General features: G+C 43.4%; 2 non-coding genes and 1 pseudogene across 2 annotated transcripts; 1 reads left to right on the top strand and 2 right to left on the bottom strand.

Moving 5' to 3' along the window:
* Window positions 1–6,888: 6,888 nt before the first annotated feature.
* Window positions 6,889–6,961, bottom strand: TRNAK-UUU (transfer RNA lysine (anticodon UUU)). Its single transcript has one exon. It is a non-coding gene; the product is annotated as a tRNA-Lys (tRNA).
* Window positions 6,962–9,874: 2,913 nt separating this feature from the next.
* LOC145133383 (putative mitochondrial protein ymf1) lies at window positions 9,875–10,621 on the bottom strand (annotated as a pseudogene).
* A 7,804-nt stretch (window positions 10,622–18,425) lies between these two features.
* On the top strand, window positions 18,426–18,499 carry TRNAW-CCA (transfer RNA tryptophan (anticodon CCA)). The gene has a single exon. It is a non-coding gene; the product is annotated as a tRNA-Trp (tRNA).
* Window positions 18,500–19,231: the final 732 nt, after the last annotated feature.

The raw sequence follows: 19,231 nt of genomic DNA, 5'->3' as shown, positions 1-19,231 counted from the left end.
CCCTCCTACTGAGCAAGATCATTAATTAATATTAATAAGGAAGCACTTAACTTAGGGCAGCCAGTCTCACTTCACACAGCACAGCGCCTTGCTATTTGCATTCATCCTTGTAACTTACCGAAGCGAGGATCTCATGCTATCATTGAACGGCTACCGAACCGCCATACTCAGGTAACCGGTCTAGGTTCCAAGTACATCAACACCCCATAGCTACTTAGGGCCGCAACGCAATAAGGCTTTTCGCTCTAGTTGGGCAATGCAAGGAGGCCTCTTTCGCCATTCTTTCTAAATGAGAAACTTTTATTAGTTCAGTTCGGTATAACATCGATGAGAGGATAATTTTTTAACAGAAGCATATGATTGCCCCTCAATCGCCAGGTGGCTCGCTCCAGGTGCATGAGTAGCTTTGCTGGCTCTTATAGCGGCCTCTTTCAGTGGTTCTTGCTTGCTCTTTAAAGCTGATCTGGTGTTGTCTCGTTCCTTCAGTTTGTTCTGATTCCGATGAAGGATACTATATTCCGCCTACACAACTACCTTGCTTGGTGGTTCAAAATGGAAGTCTAGGTATCTGCTTAAGTGGTCTGCTCGTACCGTTCCAAAAAGAGCTGCGCTGACAGGCGTATTTTAAAATGTGTTTCCGGGCTCACATATCTAAATTTCAGCGAGATAGGGTGCGGATAGGTGGAATGGAAATTCCACTCCAATCCCTTTAATGGATCCCCGAAGGAGACGGGTGCAAATGGAATTTCAATCAAAGGCGCTATGACCACTGAGCATGCCAACAAGGCAAACTCATAAAATCGTCTCCTGTCCCAGGTCACTGAAAGGGAGATACTCGCAGCCGAGCTCTCGTCCCACTCCCGCTGCCAACTTCGTGATAGAACGACCATGCGAAGGGATATGGATAGGCTGCCCTCCCACACTTAAGGCATTGTGTTACACCTTAAATGTCTGGATTTAGCGTTATTGTCAAGCATCTCATTCACTACTAAAAGAAAGGTATGGATATTCTGCTCGAAAGCTTGACGAAGAAGCGTAAGCAAAAAGCATATTTTAGGAAAGAGGTCCAGGTAGCTCAGCTGGTTACAGCTAATGAATGAAAAAACGTGTGTGCCGATTTAGATTTCCCGTCTTAAGCCCCACCTCGGTAGCTCAGCGGTAGAGCGGCCTCTTGTATAGTTCAACAGGTAGTCGGATGTGGGTTCAAATCCCGCTCGAGGGAAAAAACAGAGAGAGCAGCAAAAAGGACTTTCCTCGCTTCTGTCTTTTTTTTATAGATCAGTTCAGTCTATAAACAAGCAGGTGATTTTTAGCCGGGAAACTGTAAACTTTCGAAAGCAAGCTCACCCACTCTCCCCCAGTGGTTAAACTCTAGGATCTGATTTGAATTCCATATTAAAGAAAAGTAGACATCTGTGGCCTAAAACTACACGAGTGGATAGATTTACGGCTACTACTTCCCGATCTTTGTGAACGTTCACTTCAATAGGATATCTCGTTTTACTAGCTCGACTATAGAGAGAGGAACTAATGGTAACGAGCCAGACCAGATGATCTTCAAAGACATCCTTCACCGATCGATTAGATGAGAGAGGTCATTCAGTGTAAGACCTGAGGTAGACAAACGGTTCACTGTCAGTGGTTCCATACGTCAATCCCATCCTGAAGGAGCTAATGAAAGCCTGAATTCAATATGAAAGTGGGCTCTTCCTCTTCGATTCAAGCAAGTCGACCATTGAATCTATTAAACTGGGCCGCTTCTTCCCCCTCCGCAGGAAGACTTCCTTCTTTCCCTTGCCTGGCTGGTTATCTCAAACCGGCATTCGAACCCACAAAGCCTAGCCGCACCGCCATTGTGCTATTAGCCCTACGCCTAGAAAGCCTCAGTTATAGACTGAACTTACCTATAGGAGGAGGTTTGATTCCATTGCCATTTACTGTTCCATGCGATCTTTACACCGACACCCCCATCTATCCAAGCCTAGTAAAAGGAGAATCAGCTGAAAGAAGAGAGAGCCCCCTTCCCGTTGTTGTCTCTAACTAAACCACCACCAGTACACTCTTCCACTACAGATGCTGAAAACCCGATTCCTTCCCAGGTTTTTCTCTTCTCCCTGACTTGCTAGTACTCAACCTAGAGATGAAAGAAGTAAGAGCCCCCTCTTGTCGCAAAATAGTAAATTAGGTTCAGTTGGAAAAACAGCTATAAATGACCACTACGAACGAAGGATGCAAGTCCTCTCAACAAACTCCATATCTGCAGAAAAAATGCCATTATTCTCAATTCAATATAGTAAGGCGTTTCTAATCTTCCTCGCAGCAAGACTTCTGAAAGCCAGTTGCTAAGAAAAACATTAGAACAAGAGGGCTCTGGCGATTTCGGAACTAGCTTGACTCATTCCACCCGGGGTGAACGAGAACTAGTTCATCACCAACATGCTTAACTCCTAGGACTTTTGGGATTTAATACTCTTACTCTTTTTGACCAAAAGATGGTGAAGAGAGGAGCTAGATAGAAGTATTTTTTAATGAGGAGAGGGAAATCTGGCCATTAGTTAAGTCATTTTTTGTTTGGTCATAAGTTGGTTAGAGAAAAGTAATTAGTTCAGTTTTAGGCATACACTAATAGTAGGTTACGATTCAAAAGAAAGAGAGATTCAAGCCAATCGACCGGCTAAGAGGACTATTCAAATTCTAAAGTAGATGTTCATGCTCATATAGCTGCAAAATGACACTTGACCTATTTCCCTTATAGACAGACATGGAAATTAGAAAGTGTCTATCTTATATAGCTGTCAAATGAGACTTTCACTTTTCCCTTCGTAGAGCAGATCATGAATTAAAAAAGTTCTATCTGGGCAAAATGCTAATTTTTTATAGATTTCCGGGCACCAATCTTGACTTCTCCCGTTGCTATAGTATAATAAGAGATAGGCGCCTACCTTAAAGTCACCTATCGACACTCAAGCCTGTTCATCCTGCTTTCTTTCCTTTATAAGACTGGAAGAGATAGAAGGCTCTCCTGTCTTTGCCCATTGATAGATATGCCTGAAGTACCGGAACTCTCTCCCTTAGGGCTCTCTTTCCGTAAGCCGGTGAGGAGTGAGGGATCTACTGAGACTGAGCCATCTTCGCTAGCCGATCTGTCAGTTCTATAGGGTATGAAGCTCTTTCCTAGTATTGGGTTCAGGAATTCATGCTCGCAGGTAAAGAGACTAAAGAAACAAGAACATAAACAGTCTCTTGAAAGAGGGGAGCATTTTCCCACTCTGTGGTACATGAGCTCCTCGTCCAACTTACTGTCTTCCGATTTCATATCAGTTACAAGCTTGTCATTTCAATCACTTGCTACCTTTAAAGGAAAGCAGTTCGCCCATTGAATCGATTAATCTAAGTCCCCTTCCTATAGAGTGAACGTGAAAGCCGGTCTATAGTCCACCATGCTAATGGAATGTCAGTGACACAAGTAGTAAATTCATTCGTTGACAGGAGCGAGCAGAAAGAGAGAGCGTAAAGAGGGTCTTATCATGATGGCCTGCTTTCCTTTCTCCTGTTGCAGTAGACTACAGTCTTACCACTAGAATAGAAAATAGGTCCAAAAGCAGGAAGCACAGTCAGGAAGGTAAGTTAGAACTCTTTTCTGAATTCCTATCTATAAAGTCAGGCTTGTCTATACAATACAACAAAGTGAGGTAAAATCATTAGTTAGGCTAGTGGGAAAAAATTACTCTGTTTCCGTCTTTTGAAAGAAGTAAGGTGTTCTTCCTTCATCCTCCATCCACACTACGAGGGCCGGCCGGAATATGTTTGGCTGTTCAATAGCCAATTCCATTTCGGTTCATTTTGGTATGCTGGGAAGATGAAGAGATGAACTTTAGAATTCAGTTACAGAGAAATTCAGCAAGAAGCTTTCGGGTTGGAAAGGTGCCCGCCCTCTTAGGTCAAGCTGGTAAGGCCTTGTTTTTAATGAAATCCACTCTTCAAAGCTTGCCTTTATTCCCTCCTTGTCCGGGGTCCCGAAAGGAATGGCTGGTAGGATTGAAGGAATTCGGACGAAATGTCCACGGTCTGGTGTTGGAGGGAGAGACAGAATTCATCTCATCGCATGGGAGAAGGCTCTCCGAAGCTTCGATTTGGAGGCTTGGGCTGGAGCTCTAGCTAGTTGGACTAGAAGCTAGTTATTCCGGTCTACTTGTTGGGCAGGCCGGCCCTCCTTCATCCCTTCGTTCCAATCCATCCAGACTACTATGGCAACCCGTACTAATTGCCCTTGCACTGATACCGGTAAGGGGAGCGTCGGCCAGAAGATAAGGGGAAAAATCGCACAGACTTCTATACAGGGGAAGGACCTTATAATTATAAGAAAGGAAAGATTTCAAAAAGCAGATTAGGTACTTCCAACAGGAGAATAAGAAAGGAAGAAATAAGAGTGGAGAAAAAGGGAAATGGAATTCTTCACAAAGGGAGGGAACGCAAGGGGGACAGCACTAAGAAATCGGAAAAGGGGTCAAAGGAAGGGACACATCTTGATAGGGCAACAACCGGGTATAGGATATGGAAAGAGATCAACATGTTTTCTCGAACGAACAGATTTACACCGTCAATGACAGCGCACCAAGGGAACAACGGACAATCACGGCAAAGGCAAGCACGAATGTTGCTGCCTACGAGACCCATCCAGGGGAATCTTACACTGCGCGCAGAGAACCCCTCTCACTTTAGACAGAGAGGGAATGACGATGGGTAGCCAAACCGTGAGGCGAAGAACTCAACCGCTATACACGAGGGAGCAAGTGGAAAGAGTAGAGCAGCACCTTGCCGTAGAGAGGGTCCTAGAAAGGTTAAGAGTTCTACACCGGTTGGAGTGGAATAGGAATCTAAAACAGAATTCGAGCAATTGGCTTTAACGAACCTATTTCATTAGAATGATCGAAGAACCCGCTTATCTATAGAAAGAGGGAGAGAGAATGATAAATCACACGACTGTTAAGGAGAGGAGGGGAGAGTTCGACCGCCCTAAGCCAACCAGAACGGCAAAGAAGAGTTATATTCGGCGACCGGTAGGGAGAGGAGAGGATGGGAGGAGAGAACGTCGACCATAAGGGAGACAGCAGTTACTTCGATGTGAGCAGAGTGCCCATTTCCTTACTTAGACTAACCTTCGTTTAGAAAGTCTCTCCCCTCACTCTGACTCTTCCCATACTAAGACTTTTGTTGATCTACCTTTGACTTACTTCCTATCTCTACCCTTGATCCAAGGTAGCCGAAGGAGGGATTTTTACTAAGCTTTGCTGAAAAAAGTTGCAAACTTAAGTTCCGAAACTTTAGTCTTAACTTCGTTTACTCAGAAGAACTTAGAACGGCGGTAGCAGGGCGAAAGGCAAGGTCACATCCTGCCGTCATAGCTTGCTTCCCATTGCTTCGTACGAGACAGAGAAAAAAAAAGAAATATAAAAAGAAAAATGGAAATAGTGAATCAAGATATATACTATCCTCTCTCCGGATAGATAGGCCCCTATGAGCGACTATGCCGATCTTTAGATGTTTTGGCCAGGTGCGTTTCCGCTAAGAAGAAGAAGGTTTGGATCTTTAAACCTTAAGAGGATGCTATCGAATGTGCTCTTGGCGCACGTGAGGGATGTGACCTATGTTAGGTCCATAAGATAGCACATCTTTTAGTGTTCTATGACTCACCTCCGAATAATGAGTAGATAGGGAAGAGCTTTTTATTTTTCTCTTCATAGAAGACTGATGGGTGGAGCAAGAGGTCAAATTACTATAGAAAGAAGAGTTGTAAACTATAGGACTTCTTTTTCTAGTAGTAAGATTTAGGGTTTTTTCGTTCCTTCTCTTCGATAAGAATATCGATTTGAAATGATAAAAATGCCTCTTTATTCTCTTGTGCTCAGCGAAAGAACTGCCTAAGCATACTTTTTCGGATCCAAACTTCTTTGTTCTTTCTAAGTCTTCGTCTTGCATAGAAGAACGCAACTATTACAAAAACGGGTCTTTCAGTAGTAGGCGGCATCCCCTCTTAGTTTTAAGTAAGCGGAACCATTCCGTTTTGGTTCTTCTCCACATTCTTACCGGGCTATCCAGGAATTTTCCTATGATTTTAGAAACTGAAATTTCGATATAGAAGGATCTCCTTATTTCTGAATAGATTAGAGTATCATTTTCTTTAAAAGATATGAAATCACCTTGGGAAACTTGAAAAGAAGTAATGCTGACTATTACATTATTAACAAAAAGCCTTCGATGACTTATCGGCTGCCTTGCTTGAGGAAGAGTTTCACTAAAATGGAGACGAACCGGAATAACGTCCGATCTTGTTTCTGGATTGAGTGGAAAAGGGATATATGAAGTTCGTTCTGTTCCTCTATGCATCTCTGTGATGGGTAAATCTCCATGAAAAAGGGGCAACTTTCGTGTAGTTTGTAATTGGATGTAACTATTCAGATTTTTTCGAGAATAAATCATTCTCTTAATAGATCTCGTCTTGTTCCTCAATCTTCGAAGAATGCGGCGTTGTATTATTGTAAGTTTCCTGTTCTAAACATTTCCTTCAAGTAGACGACAAGTTTTAAATCTTAATGCGGGCATTCCTCCCTTACATGCATTTGCTTGCAACAGATTCTTACTAAGACCCCATAGACACGGTCTCGGTATCTTCACTGTTGCCCCTCTTCTCAAAGCCCTTCGAGAGGAAGATGAATGTCAATGTGCCATTTTCTTCTTTCCCCTACTATTTACTCTTCTCCTTCACTGCACACTTTAGATAGATGTTTCCATCCAATCAAAGACGGCGAAGCGCCTCTAATCTAAAGGCCAAAGAGTGCTCTTTGCGCTACTACGCATCCTTACTCATAGTATAGTGCAAGTTAGGTTTGGGTATAGCAGGACTTGAACCTGCGACCATTAGGTTAAAAGCCCAATGCTCTACCAACTGAGCTATACACCCCAAAAAAGATGTAGTAGTAAATAAGGATTGGTGCGGAAAAGAAAAGAGGGCGGCCCCTCTTCATCATATTAAAGGGGCGCGGCTTTGTATGAGGCTCGTACTGCAGAGCAAGCGAAGAAAACGTAAGGGCGCGCGCTAGCACTCCTGCAAGAAAACGGCCTAGCTAACGCGCCCCTTATTGAAAAGTCAAGGATATTGAATGATCGATATGAGAAAGAAGCGCTCAAGCATTCGAAGAAAGCCGGCCTTACTCAACAAGCACCTTTCTTAGCTTAGTAAGGTTGCTTGTTTCCACTCATTGAAGATTCTATCTACAAAAAAAGGTCAACGAGGGGTACTAAAATGGCTCTCACTGACACCATCTACGAGAAGGTGAGGTCGTCTTTATTTCCAGCCGCCATACGGCTCGCCTTAAAGCCTTAAAGACGGAGAAGGGGAGGAGCAGTTATCTATGTAATTACGGTCTTTGTTGGCCGGGGCGAGCACTCTCTTTTCTTTGTAAAATTTCGTCTTACCAAACAAGACTAACTTCTTACCAACCCGCGAAGGGTTGTGAGGCTGGACCAGGTACGAAGAATGAATCTATATCTGTGCACGGAAGGGCCGGCGGCCGCTCAACTGTTCGAGCGCAATGCAGTGGTATTGGTTCCGATTCGACAAAGGTAGAATGCCTGGTCGAAGGTCCAGTACAGTAGGTAGCAGGCGTGTTCATTTTGGCTCCCGAGCAAGAACGAGAAAGAGGCGATGCACCATCCTTGCTGCTACGTACGTTGACCTTGACTTGACAGATTCATCCAATTGAACCCAAACTCAAAGGAGGACCACAAGCTCGGGGCTCGACGAAAGAGAAAGTCTCGGCATTAAGAAAATGGGGTTAGCTGTGAAAGAGGCATTCATTTTTTCATGAATATTCATAGCTGAGTCTACTAAAAGAGGGACCAGCTCATCGTAGTGATTAGAGGACACCTCTGATCGTTCACCTCTAATGTGACACGTTCCCTCCCAGTTTGATCAACGGGATCAGTCGGCTAGAGAGCGGGGCTATTCTTCTTCCGAGGAGACAAAGTAGTCTCTTGTACTGACCGAACCCTCAGTTCGGAGGTCTTCGTCAACATGTTACGAAGCTCCAGTCTGGCGGTCAACTTGATGCGGGAGAGGCATGAGTGCAGTTCGATCTTGTGGTGTATTCCTTTGTAGTGAGTAGGGCCTCTTTCTCGTTGATCAGTTCGCCTCCGCTCTATTGAAAGGTCTCCATTCCTACGGCGGTTTTGTCAATGAACCCGTGGATAAGTAGGCCTTTCTTGCAGACCGATCTTCTGCCGATTTCCTTCCTTCGTAGTCAAATCTGATGATACGCTTTGGCGATGTTACCTACCAAAGAAAAGGCCTGCTAGGTGATCGAAATCGCTCAGGTCAGCGAGGACTCACTCACCTACTCCTTATCTAATACTTTCTTCTATCTACTGAATTAAAAAGGCGACCCGCCGCGTCGGGCTATAAGATAAGAGACAGCTGTTGTACTACTTGACTGGTAAGAAAGAGCTTCCGTAAGAACTGGAAGACTCTTGTATGTACGGTAACCCTATCTTCCGCTACTGGTGGACTGTTGCACATAAAGGCCGATAGAAGCAACCTTTCTTAGCGCGCTTTTCAAGCGCTTAGCTTCTGCTATAAAAAGGCGGCAAGGCCATAAAGTAAGTGAAGTTGCAAGCCTAAGCCAAGAAGGTACGAACGAAGTGACGGGCCCTTTTAGAGAGAGGGGGCGGCTTTCTTGTGGTAGTCATTGCGAACATCTCTCCTCTTCTCTTAGCGTGCACAGTTTGCTTACGCCTTAGGCACATCTATCTTTCTTAGTTTCACGCTGGCCTAATGAATTGAATATGAATAAAAGTCAGTCTTTTAGTAAGCGTATATAAGCAGCTGTTTAGTGTATAAGCAATTCTTTAGTGGTCGCACCGGTACGATGGAGGTTGGTTGAAGATGATGTTACGCGGCGTTCAGAACCAGTCTTGAAGTGAATGAATTAGAAAGAACGAAGAAGTAAGGAAATGAGACGACTCTTTCTTGAACTATATTATAAACAGACCTTCCCCTCCACACCAATCACGAGTTTTTCTCCATTCCTCTCATATATCGTCGTAACGCCCTTAATGCTAGGTTTTGAAAAAGACTTTTCATGTTATTCCCATTTAGGTCCGATTCGGATCTCTCCGTTGTTTCCTTTTCCTTCCGCACCTTTTCCTCGAAATGAGAAAGAAGATGGTACACTTGAATTGTATTATTTAAGTGCTTATTGCTTGCCAAAAATCCTACTTCTACAATTGGTAGGTCACCGGGTTATTCAAATAAGTCGTGTTTTCCGTGGTTTTCCCATGCTACAACTTCCGTACCAATTCGGTCGATCCGGAATGGATCGGTTAAACATTCCATTAGGGAGCCTGGTCTTGACTTTTCTGTGTGGTATTCATTCTCGTTCGACTCTTGGAATCACATCCAGCAGTGGTGGGAACAGCTCGCAAAATCCAACCACTTCACCTACTTCATTGCCTCCAACCCTTTCTCGTACCTCTATTGAAACAGAATGGTTTCATGTTCTTTCATCGATTGGTTATTCCTTTCCGTTCGTATCTCTTTCTCCAATTTCGGTCTCGATTAGTTCACAAGATTGAATGGCCAATTCTCCTCCGGACCCTCGATTTGATTGTTTTCCAAGAATGTTGAGCCGGGTATGTAAGCCATGTATCTGGGAGGAACTTAAAAGAAGGGCTTTCGGTTTTTTTCACCCCGTTTTGTGGTCTTGCAGCTATTTAAATAAATAAGAATATAAAATTATATATATATATAATAAGACTTTTTTAGAAGAAAGATTCTATATATGTCCAATCCCCAGTGGTGGTGGGACCAACCAAGATGTATGTCGTCCAACCCAACCTCAGACTCTTTCTTCCCGACCTATTTGACTCTCTGGCCGCAGTTATAGTTATTTAGGTGGTATCCCGAGATTGAAGAGATCGAATTCCTCCGGGGAACACACGAAACAAAGATATGAACTGGGTAAATAGAAATGGAAAAGAGATGTTTCCAATTCATCAAAATGAGAAGCTTTTTCTACATCCATATGATCTACTAAAGTAGATCGGTATTGCCCATATAATAAAAGCAGATCTTGGTCCATGGAATCCCAAGAAGGTAAGAACTCCAACCTGTCCGATGCTTCTTCGGCCAAATACGATATACAAGTGGGACCTGCACTATGCGCAAGCTGTGCGAAAAACCGCTTCTTTTTCCGGTTCTGAAACAACTTGGGCGAAATAGGGTTCTACCGGGAAACCATGGATTTTTTAGTTTTTGCCATTGGTTACTGGTTGAGCCACTGGAATGGAATGAGATAAGAATCTCTGGAGATCTTTCCTCTCCACTTACTCGTAACAGGCTTTCCCTCTGTAGAAGACTTCTTCCGAATGGCATAATTGGGAGATTGATTCCTCGATCTTCAAAGAAAACTGACTCCTCCTACTCCTTCTTCTCCTTTAGGATAGGATCGTCGTTGGTCCTTCTTTCACTAATGATCTAATGATCTCACCATTTTCTAGTAGTTCTCGCGAACGCGCGAGGGACTATCCTTTCTATCGCTTGCCCTTTATTTTCACTCTCAAGACAAGGCTCTCTCTCTTTTATAAAGCGAAGCAAAGCGCATGGCGCTGAAAGCTCAATAAACACAGACGAACACGATGCAAGGCATAGCATAAATGAAACCGCTGATCATTTCATAAAACATATATGCTTGACCTTTCTCGATGCTTTTTTTGGGTGACTCACCAACCGACCCAGCAGTGATCGATGACAGAATGGTACGAACAAATCAAAGTCATTGGATTTGGTAGTTCTCCATGGACTTCTCTCTTTAGCCCTTTGTATATGTTCATAAATGGGTGTGCACCTCCAGATGGGCAGGGGCCGGCCTCCCACTCTCTTATCTTATGCAGCATTTATTAGCGGTTGGGTGGATCGTGCAATAAGCCTCTCTCGACCCTCCGTTTCTCATACGTCTTTATGAAAGCCTCTCGCCTTTCGAGATCCGGTCCATCATCAACTCAGTCAGATCTTCTTGTTTGCCCGCTTTGATTAGGCTTCCTTTAACGGATTTGATCGGCATTTCGTGCCTGCAGTCCTGCTGAATTCGACCTTTTATCAGGGTAGCGTAGTAAGGTTAGAGGCGCAACTAGAAGAGTTGGCCCTATTTCTCTTTTTTGATCAATTCGATTGCAGTCTCCGAAGTCCTTCTTGATCGATGGTCCCCATTAGCATTAGTGCTAATTAGCAGCCGCTTTTCTTGGAAGGCGAGATACTTATGTGTGACCGCGGATTCCACGGTAGCAGTAGTTCTAGCTCTACATTAGGAGCAGGGGGGCTCTATCTAAAGGAGGTACGGACCCCTCCCATAGTACGGTACGATGCAGCTGAAAAACTTAATAGGCTACCGCGGCTCGCTTCGCTTTTGTTGCGGAGCTCACTGCTTTTGGAGTAGTGCTTGCAGCTTGCTGCTTTCTGTTCAAGCGGAGCTCGCTGTCTACTCCACGAGTCGCCACAGCTTCGCCTACGCCACTTGTATATAGACAACAATAGCGCCCAAGATTTCCCCTTCGCGTAGTTCATTGAACCTTCCAACTTCACTCTGTGGCCTGTGCTAAAGAAGCGTGTCTTAACTAATTCCTTTGAACTCATTTCACCTATTCTACCTCTCGATATCTCCTCACCTTGCACCTTTTCTTTCTTTTCCTCATCCCATGATCCTTTCCCATGTCGTGGAAGTGAGCTCCTTCGTCGCTCCTTCATTCTTCATAACGACTATAACCAAGCTGCCAACCAATAAAGCAAGCACCTTCATGGACTGAGACCGTGGAAGCTCCGTTAGCACCTTAAGGCTGTCTTTATCCTGAGAACCCTCGGGAATATTCAGAGACTCGGCTAATGCTTCTAGGCCCACATTCGGAGACAGACCAAGCACCTCTCTTACCCACTCACTATCTAATAAAACGGACTGGCTTATTATCTGAATGAGATCGGAAAGAGAGGAGGTAGCCCAAATCTTCCAATAGGCGCATACGAAAGGTTCTGAAAGAATTGAAAAAGCTCTGAAAAATAAACAACCCGACATGAGGAACTACCAACAACGGAAGAACTAGCAACAGCGGGAGAAACCGTTTCTAACCTCAGCTTCACCCCCTTCCTCGGGATTCTTTCTTTGATGATATGCCCTAAGCCCCTTTCAGAAGACCGAAGTCATTGGTGCTTTGCATAAGGGGTAAGAGCGCCATAAAGACTATTGGTACCTATCATAGACTTGACTCATTTTATGGGCTTGAATTCCTTTCCCCGAGTTAGAGGGGTTTTCTGAAGGTCTTCCTCAAGGGCCACTTGGTTCTCAAAAAGACTGTTACCCCCGGCCAGAGTAGAAGTAGGCAAACGGATGTTTCTAGGGGGAACTACGGGAGACGGAGACAGGTGGTTAGGCGAGATTCTAACTTCTGGCTCATCGCAATTCCATTTCTTAAAGTGCAAGTCCAGTTTTCTCTTTTTATGAAAGTGAAAGTCAGGTTAGCCCCTTCTTTCAATTCCAAAGATGCTCTCAAATTGATGTTCAAGATTATTTTACCCTAAGGCTTCTCGCGGTCAGGCAAGCGTGGCAGAGCGTAGCATGTATCCAGCCATCCGAACTACTTACTGAAGGGCAAGCACCAACGAATTACTCACTTCATTCACAGCGCGGGGGAGAGACAGAGAGGGGTCAGTAATAACTCACAGCCGGGGTAAAAAGGTCCTACTTCCTTACTCACTCAAGTCATTGCTTTGACCGAACCATAGGCCGAAAAGAAAAGATTTTTTAGATACTTGTTACAGGCCTGACCAAGAGCGCAAAAGAGCTTTATTTAGAATTAGAGTAAGGGCACGCCATTTGCAATGCCTTTTCTTGCTTTCGACAGGACCCCCTTCCGACAGGAGAAAAAAGATTACGCCAATGCCAATTGCCAATGATATAGAGTTTCTAGCGATTACGACTATAAAGGGCAGGAGATGAATTAAAGAATCGTACTGCAACTGCTGAAGAGAGATCAGAGCTAGTACTAGAGGAAGCGATAGCGGACAAAAGAGCTCAGAGAGCAGTGCAGCTAAGCGGGAAGATCTGTGATCTATTTGAAAGAGCATATCGCAAAGACCGGTATATTGCACATACTGATTGATTGATTGTATAGATTGAGTCTCAATTAGAGAGTTATGATATATCTATAGTACCCCCGCCGATGAGACTTTCCAGCTCGAGGCTTGAAGCTACCAACACTTTAATACAAACAAAAACAGAAATCGGAATTCGTGGGGCCCGAGGCCTTACAGAAAAAGATCGATGAACGATTAAGCGAGACTTTGCCTTAGAGACCAATGAAATGAGACCAAGAAGCTTTATTACACAAAAGTTCTTTGAAGACCTTTTGCTTCTGCTTCCCTGCTTACTATTGCTATCACCTCAACTGCTTTGACCTGCTCACTTAGAGTGAAGATCAATAATGGGCGGAAAGGAGTTCACACAAGACCACAGAGCGAGAGAGAGAGAGCCTTCGCTTACCTGTTTAACCGTGCCCTCCTATCACACCTATCTCCCTTTTCCTTCAGTCACATCCAGTCTCAGTTCTGCTTCCAACTACCGAGCTTGGACGTATAGCAAGATTGAATAAGAGATATGGCATACGGGAATAGTATATGAAATCACAAAGGCTGGAAAGAGACTGGAGAGGAGCGTGGAAAATACTTAATAAAGCACCTTAGCAATTACTAGTAATGCCCCTATCGACCTCAGTCTTGTTTTTTGCTAGCTTTAGTCTAGAACTAGACTATCTCATTAAACGTCGAATATCCCTATGATGCTAGCCAGTGAAAAAGGAAGGAGTCTACTTCTTTGCTGGCTTGACTCCAGAACTAGTAGAGGAAGGAAGCGATGATCGGTCTATCCCATTAAGCGTAATCCCGCTAGCCAATGAAAGGACTACTCTTCTTGGACTGTGAGCGACAACACCAGATCAGAGCTAAGTGAGAGACGATAAATGCGATTAAACTGCTTTATAACTGCTCGATTTATAAGTCTTGCCTAAGTCCTAGACTTGAATGAAGCAGCCTGGCTGAAAGTCGTATTTGCTTTTGCTTTTCTTGTTCTCTTTTCTTAGTTAGGCCCAAGAAAGTACAAGATATAGCTTGACTAATATACTAAGATGATAGCTAGAGACTAGAGATGAGAGTGCAGGATCTAGATTTGTAACAAATATTCGACTTTGCTTATGCAAATTGTTATGTACCAAAACCAAAGAATATCGTCGATGGGATACAAAAAAAGAGGATCCTACTTCGCTCATGCACCGTCTTTTCACCCTCCTACCGCTGGTAAAGCTAGCAGTCTAATAAAATTTCTGCATGTTAAGACAGCACACTAGTACATTTTCATTGACCACTGAGACCAACCCCCAAGCCCGGTCTTTGAACTAATAAAGATGGCATAGTAGAAAACTTCAGACTGACTATCATCGCACTTGAAGTCCACCCAAGAGAGTTCCCCGGCTTCTCGTGATGAGCGCAGCGCAGCAAACAGTGTTTGCGCTAGAGGAGGGTGGTGAGAACCGTTGAGCCATTGGCTTGCTGAGCTTTTCTGATTTGGGTTTCTCACCCACATCACCGAGAGGAGGGCTTTTTTCGTTATAGAAAAGAAAGGTCAATGAAAGGATTCAGTAATGACGCCATGCATCACCATTGAGTGCTGTGCTGAAGAGAAAAAAACCGAAAAAAGTTCCCCACATTGGGAGAGAAAAGAGAAGACTGCGGTCAATGATCAATTGTGCACATCCTTTTTGGATGGTCGGCTTAGAGTGAAAGCATACGAACATAGACTTTGTGACTGACTTCGCCGTATAAGCATATCTTCACTGAAAGTCATTAGGGCTGCTTTTGCCCATGCCATGAATGAGAGTGAGTCCAGTCCATCTTCCTTCCCTGGATATGCTGTGTCCTCTACATTCGCTTCGTCCTCCGCCTCTACTGCGTAAAGATTTTGATCCCCCGTTTAGTGAGTCGTGAAAGCACCTACCTTATGTTTAGACGTATTGGTTTCAGTGAAAAGCCAAATAGAGAGTTTTGCGTGTGCCTGCTTTAGTAAGAGTAAGGAAAAAGCTTGAAAAGCGTACTTGCTTTAACAACGGAAAGAGGTTCCTTCAGCGGTTCAGCTTTAGGTCTCGGTTCAGGTGCTTTTCATGATTGTGGTGTTTGATTGGGCACGGGCGTTCCTGTCCTTACTTAGAGGTCAAGTTGCCACCTGTCTATCGAAGGGGGATTTCCCAGCCTATCTCGGTATATGTTACCGAAAGAAGGAAGAAGAATCTAATGATTTCCCTAATTCTGTGAGAAAGAAAAACCAGTTTGTTAGAGCTGGGGCAGAGAAGCAATCAACAGAATGGGTCCCTGTTGTTCACAAGTGAAGGCACTGAACGGATCAAGATCTCGTAAATTCATTGTCTTTCTTGATTCAAATCAGAAAGAACTTCTTTCGCTATTGAAGCCATGCCTGAGCTGTCAACTTATTAGCATCCCTCTTCTGCATTAGGAATTGTCCGAAAAGGTTCGATTGAATCCCATGCTTTCATGGTCCCTATCTCTGCCCCGGCACTGGCCGACACGTAGGTCTATTCCGCGCTTTCCTAGGTGCGCATCTCCATCTACTAAAAGTAGGGGTGGTTGCCATAGATAGATTGGGTCATTCGTAACCAGAGCAATAACCGATGCTACAGCATAAACTAAAGCTATACGTGGTGGCCCCTAAAGGCGTAACTGACAGGTTCTGTTTTATCTGCCCATCCGAGTCATCCCGTACTCCAAAAAAGCAGAGGTGAGGTCCGGAGAGTGGGACGGATCTACCTGGCCAAGGTGCCAATGTCAAGTGGTTATCCGAAGTGTTGGAATATGCTCTACCTGCGGTACCTAACTAGTCTTTCTTTTCGGTAAGTAAGAATACATTGACCGATGGAGGAGAACCCCCGAAGTAAACATAAATGAAGGGGCATACCCCACCCCAGGCAACCAAACAAAGAACTCAAGACACTCCCCGAGCTCTAAAATAAAGAAACTAACCTATGGAAAAAATTATTGAAATTAGATTACGATTACAAAGGCTAAAAATAATCCAAGTTTCTACGTAATCAAAAAGAGCCTAAGGATTAACCGAAACTAAGCACATACTAAGCCCAATAAGACACATTGGCCTAGATATACATGAGGCCAACTGAAAAACAGGTATACACATCAAATAAACTAGGATGAAACATAGGATTCGGTGGATGATTCGGCATCCTTTATTAATTGCGTATATAACGGTAGCCCTTCCTAAATAGTTTTTGAGTAGGCTAGGAAAGAAAGAAGAAATGATAGAGCGAAATGGGTTGGTTGCCCAAAGGGCTATCTGATCTGATCATGGGGGGATAGCACAAGGGCTTAAGGCATTGGTTTGCTAAATCGACATACAAGAAGATTGCATCATGCATGGGTTCGAATCCCATTTCTTCCAGTCTTTTCCTACTGAACACTTTCCTACTCAAGATAGGGTACTAGAAAGGGATCATACGAAGGCTATGTTCTTTTTTTAGATCTAGCCTGAATGACTCCTAAACTAAAGGTTTTCATTATATCTAAAGTGTGCAGTGAGGGATCTTTATATTATAGGTAGCCAGTCTTTACTTCACTCGACCCAAGCAATGCCCAAAGAGTCCCATGCCTTTCTTGGTCGGACCAAGCCAACTGGCGATTTCCGACAAGTCTTTCCTACTTTTTAGAGCAAGAAGCGGAACTACAGGAAAGCTTTCTTTATCTTTATGGATAACCAATTCATTTTCAAATATAGTTGGGAGACTTTACCCAAGAAATGGGTAAAAAAATGGAAAGATCGGAACATGGGAATAGCTCTGATACCAATACGGACTGCCCATTTCAATTGTTGTGCTTTCTTAAATTGCATACCTATACAAGGGTTCAAGTTTCGATCGATATTTGCGGAGTTGATCATCCCTCTCGAAAACGAAGATTTGAAGTGGTCTATAATTTACTGAGTACTCGGTATAACTCACGCATTCGTGTACAAACCAGTGCAGACGAAGTAACACGAATATCCCCGGTAGTCAGTCCATTTCCATCAGCCGGCCGGTGGGAGCGAGAAGTTTGGGATATGTTTGGTGTTTCTTCCATCAATCATCCAGATCTACGCCGTATATCAACAGATTATGGTTTCGAGGGTCATCCATTACGAAAAGACCTTCCTCTGAGTGGATATGTGGAAGTACGCTATGATGATCCAGAGAAACGTGTGGTTTCTGAACCCATTGAGATGACCCAAGAATTTCGCTATTTCGATTCTGCTAGTCCTTGGGAACAGCGTAGCGACGGATAATTCAGAATCAGAATAGGTCCAGGGGACAAATCAATAGGAAATGTAATTTGCTTCGTAAGAAGAAGAATTCACTTCTATGAAAGACTTTCACGGGAATTGTCTTGATCGTCGGGTATCATTTTAAAATAAATAGGAATAAGTGTTATCGCCTGCAATTCTTCCCAGTATGGAATGAGTAAAGAATCAAGCTACAAGTCTCGATCTATACGAAAGGCACTGGTTTTTTTCTTTCTTTCGGTTTCATTGATAGCAGAATATCCTGACTCTATAAGGGCGCTAGCACTTTACTAATAGAATAGAAAAGGGGCCTGAAAAAGTAAGAGGCTGCGCTGCTACTCTAGGCTCGCTTCTTCCCGCCCCTTATTGAAAACGAAACTAACGAGCAATCAAACAAACTAAAGCGCTAACGTTATATTACTTAGTAAAGCAACCTTTCGCGCTAGGCGCTCACTTTTTTTTTCTGGGTGGAAGCTGGCGGCGGGGCTTGCTTAACCGGATACACGGAATTGGGATCTCTGTCACATGCAAATCTTTCTATCGGGAAAGCCTTGCTTATTCAATTCATTCAAAGGGCTGATTATTTAGAACCCTGCTCATAAGATAAGTAAGAAAGCGTTGGTGGGATCGGCGGGATGATGATGAGTATCTAAATCAATAAAGACAAAAAAGAAGAAATGGCAAGAGAAATTGAATATAGATGGAGGTGCATTGCCGATGTGGAAAACAGGGCAGGGATTCTCTACAATGACACTGTAGACCAATTGAAAGGGATGTAGCGCAGCTTGGTAGCGCCTTTTTTTTGGGTAAAAAATATCACGGGTTCCAATCCTGTCATCCCTACCTATTCTTCTCCTCTGGGCAGTCACGAGGGATCCATTGAGATAGATTCGGACATACATAATTTTCATTTTCTGAGACTATATGCATGTTTAGTATTGGGGGTACAAAAAGAAGCCTTTTCTTTTTAGTCGTATCTACTGTGATAAAAAAGCGTTCTTAGTTCAGTTCGGTAGAACGTGGGTCTCCAAAACCTGATGTCGTAGGTTCAAATCCTACAGAGCGTGATTCTGTTCTTGTTAGGTCTAATTAGAATTCAAGAACTTCACTCATTTGAACAGCAACCTTAATTGAACCTCCCGCGGATCAAAAAAAGGAGGAAGTCAATAAAAAAGAGATGTTAATGAATCAAAGGTCCAACTGATCGCCGCGTCTGTCTTGTAAATATGCAGTTACGAATAATCCAGCCAAAAAGTAATAGGAATTAGACCTAACACGATTAAAAATAGAAAAACTTCAATCATTTCTATTTATTTGAAAGGGGAAAAAATATAGGGTTCCAAACCTAAATAAACATCCGAATCGCCCATGAACCTCAATGACCAAGAATTGGCAATTGACGCGGGAAGGAACTCTAGAATACCTGGAATCTCACAGAAAGATTTCTTTTTGAAAATTGTTCATTCAATGAATTTCTAATAAGTCTTCCTCAGACCAATAAAGAGAGCTGGGGTTATAGTTGAAGCCACCAAAATAGAAATAAGTAGTTCTATTATAATAGGCATGAAGGAGCTAAATGAGATACGTTTTTATATAGTTATAATAACTAGAACTCTTTTAAAAAACTTACCTAAGTTTCCAGATACGAGGATAATAAGAAATACCAATTGACAGTTTGTTTTTGATTCATCAGTTATTAATATAAGGCACTAACAAAGATAGAGTGACAGAGGTATAAAAAAAAACATCATCTGTTACATCTACTCATCCCACGATTACGAATCAACAGACCCCATTAC

The sequence above is a fragment of the Lactuca virosa genome, chromosome 8 (genome assembly GCF_052849685.1).
Source record: "Lactuca virosa cultivar CGN04683 chromosome 8, Lactuca_virosa_CGN04683_v6, whole genome shotgun sequence".
NCBI classification, from domain to species: domain Eukaryota; kingdom Viridiplantae; phylum Streptophyta; class Magnoliopsida; order Asterales; family Asteraceae; genus Lactuca; species Lactuca virosa.
Note: the sequence above shows the minus strand (reverse complement) of the source record. Positions and strands in the feature narration are given on the sequence as shown.